This window comes from Alligator sinensis, unplaced genomic scaffold (assembly GCF_000455745.1).
Source record: "Alligator sinensis unplaced genomic scaffold, ASM45574v1 scaffold925_1, whole genome shotgun sequence".
Taxonomy (NCBI): Eukaryota; Metazoa; Chordata; order Crocodylia; family Alligatoridae; genus Alligator; species Alligator sinensis.
The window spans coordinates 271170-274106 of NW_005843152.1; positions in this window are offsets into that span (position 1 = coordinate 271170).

Below are 2937 nucleotides of genomic sequence, written 5' to 3' on the forward strand. Positions count from 1 at the left end.
CTAGGTGCAGCACTTTGCATTTCTCCTTGTTACATTGCATTCTGTTGTTTTCTGCCCATATGTCCAACCTGTCCAGGTCTGCTTGCAGCTGTTCCCTGCCCTCCGACGTGTCCACTTCTCCCCACAGTTTCGTGTCATCCGCAAACTTGGACAGAGTACACTTCACTCCCTCGTCCAAGTCGCTGATGAAGATATTGAAGAGTATCAGTCCAAGGACCGAGCCCTGCCGGACCCCACTGCCCACACTCTTCCAGGTCGATACCGACCCATCCACTACGAATACCGACCCATCCACTATGATGTGAGCACAAGCTAAGTAAGCTACAGCTTAGGGCCTCACATTATGATGGGTCTCTAAATATGAAAAAAAAAAATACAGTAGAACCTCACAAATCTGGTGTTCTTGGGACTGAGCACGTGCTGGAAATTTGAAAATGCTTTCTTTTTTTTCTTTTTTTTAACTGGCACTGCAGCTGGTTCTGAAGCACCAGCCGCATGCAGAGCAGCGGTGTGGGGTGCTTAATAGAGGCAGCAGCCACTATGTACAAGCTTCCCCCATTGCCAGACCGCGGGAGCATGGAGTGTGCCTGTACCCCAGGGCCAGGAGCAGGTGTGTGCATGTGTGTGAGACTCTGTGTGTCATGTGATAAAAACACTTTATGATGTAGGGGGAAGGGAACGGGAGTAGATCAGAGAAGAGGATTTAATCTTTCCTAGCACAGTAACAGCCAAAAACTAGTATCTGACTAGTTGGTGGTAGTCCAGGGTTCACATTGCAAATGTGCCATGCAGGGACGGGGGCAGGGGCAGGTTTAGCACTGTGGGCATGTATTGATTGCCTTCTTGCCCTTGGATGTGATCCCTCTAGGTCAAGGTTGAAACATGTTGGTTGGCTAGCATGAGGAATTTTGTATTTTCTGCTGCTTGTGCAGCATACAGACTTCAATCTCAAGGGCTGTTGATCCAAAATAAGCACAGTTTAATATACTTCAAAGAGGACTTGCAACATTTTAACCTCCTTGGAAAAAGGTATGTAGCACTTGAAAAAATAATGAAGAAATGTCTCCCTTTTTCTGAGGCCAGTGGAATATTTTGGATCTTACCCTGAGTGCTACAACTTGATAATAATTGGAGCCCTATTGTGTGTACTAAATGATGTACCAATACAGAAAACTGTCCCTTTAAAGACTGAAGTATTCAGAGATTTGGGCAAATAAACTTGACTCTCAGAGAAATTGGAGAGACTTCTGTGCTCATTATTCTTTACTTCTTTTGGTCAGTTATAGCCATATGCTTGGTAGGATTGTTGGTTGTGTGTGGTTGGTAAAATGCGCAAAGTCCAAAATGTAAGTGTCCCTAATAACATAACAACTACTCTATATTATATTATTTATACTTGAGCTTCATTTATACAGATCAGTTGCTTGTACAGTAACTTGTCCACAGTTTTCTTATTTAAATTATATTCAGTTTTAAAGAGAATTGTTTACCAAAATCTTCAGATTCCTTTTTTATTACCCAGTACCTGTTGTTTTTTGGTGTTTTTAATGTAAGTTCAAAAGTAGTAACTTTAATATCATATACATCCTGCTTTTTTAATTAAATTCTGCATTTGTAAATATGATGCAGTAGGCCTGTTCCATCCTCTAACTCCTGAGTTCAACTGTGGATTAAGTGGCCATCTCATAAATGAGTATTAGCAATTAAGAATCTGAATAAAAGTAACTAAAGTCGGAATTAAACTGGTGGAGTAGGCTGAAGGATTGAAAACTTTATTTCTGACTTAACTTGTGCCTATTTTTACTAGGGCATTATAGATTCTTATAGAAGCTGATTTTTGTGTACTATATTTTATGAGACTCTCAAACACTCTGCAGTAAATTAGGTCACTGTCTGTCTTATGAAATCTTGCTTATATCAGGGATCCTGGTTTTCTGTTTAAAATTTGCAAATTCTCTGATATAAGATCACAGATTCTCTAACTAACATACCAAAAATCCTGCATTTATCCTTGATTTTCCTACACTATATAGGAATCAGTTGAACACAATATTTTATTGATATATTTACAATTTTAAGGTAGTTTGTAAGCCTACCAGTTACTCGGTCACTATAATAACATACATTCTAAATATCTGTGCATTTTGGCATTTGCTTTGGGGTTTTTTATCATGGAAAAGCAGAGCTCCCTCTGTCCCTTTGTTCACCAGGATGGGGGTCCAGCTGTGGCTGTCATTTCTCCCACTAAGAATTACCTAGAGGGAGCTGTGGGAGCTGCTCTCCACTGCTCCCTGGCTGTCACGTACATGGTGTGTGTGCATGCACAAGAGGCTGTCTGATTTAACTCTGCAGCCCCTTCCTTGCAAGCTGGAACTTGGCTAGGCTGCCAGGGGAAAACCAACATTTTCGATTTTTTTTTTTTCTTTGAACGGGAAAATCCACCCTTTTCTCCATTAGAGGAGAAAATCCATGTTTATCCTCAGCAAACAGAAAACCTGGACCCCTGCTTATAATAATGCAACAATATAAAATGTTATTCTGAGAGTCCTGATTGAGTGGTTGCCTCTCTATACAGAAATGCATATATCAGGCACTTGGGGAAATCACTGTAATTCACAACAATTTATAATATCTTAGGTCAGTCTACAGTGTTAGTTTAGCACCGGCTGGTAAGTCTGTGGGGGAGAAGGAGCGTAGGGAAGGGGAGGGGGGCAGATTGAGGGCCCCATCATGAGGGAGGGAGTGGGGCTAGGGAAGCAGCAGGCACTGCCCAGCTGGGGTGGTGCATGGGAAGGAGCCATGGGCAGCTTGTCCGGGAAGCAGAGGGAGGGCAGCTCCTGTTGCTGCATGCACCCCCGGAGGAGGCATGGGGGGCACATGCCCCTGGATTTGTGCAGGGGAGGATGGGCTGGGGGGTGGAGCTGCACTCGGGGCAGG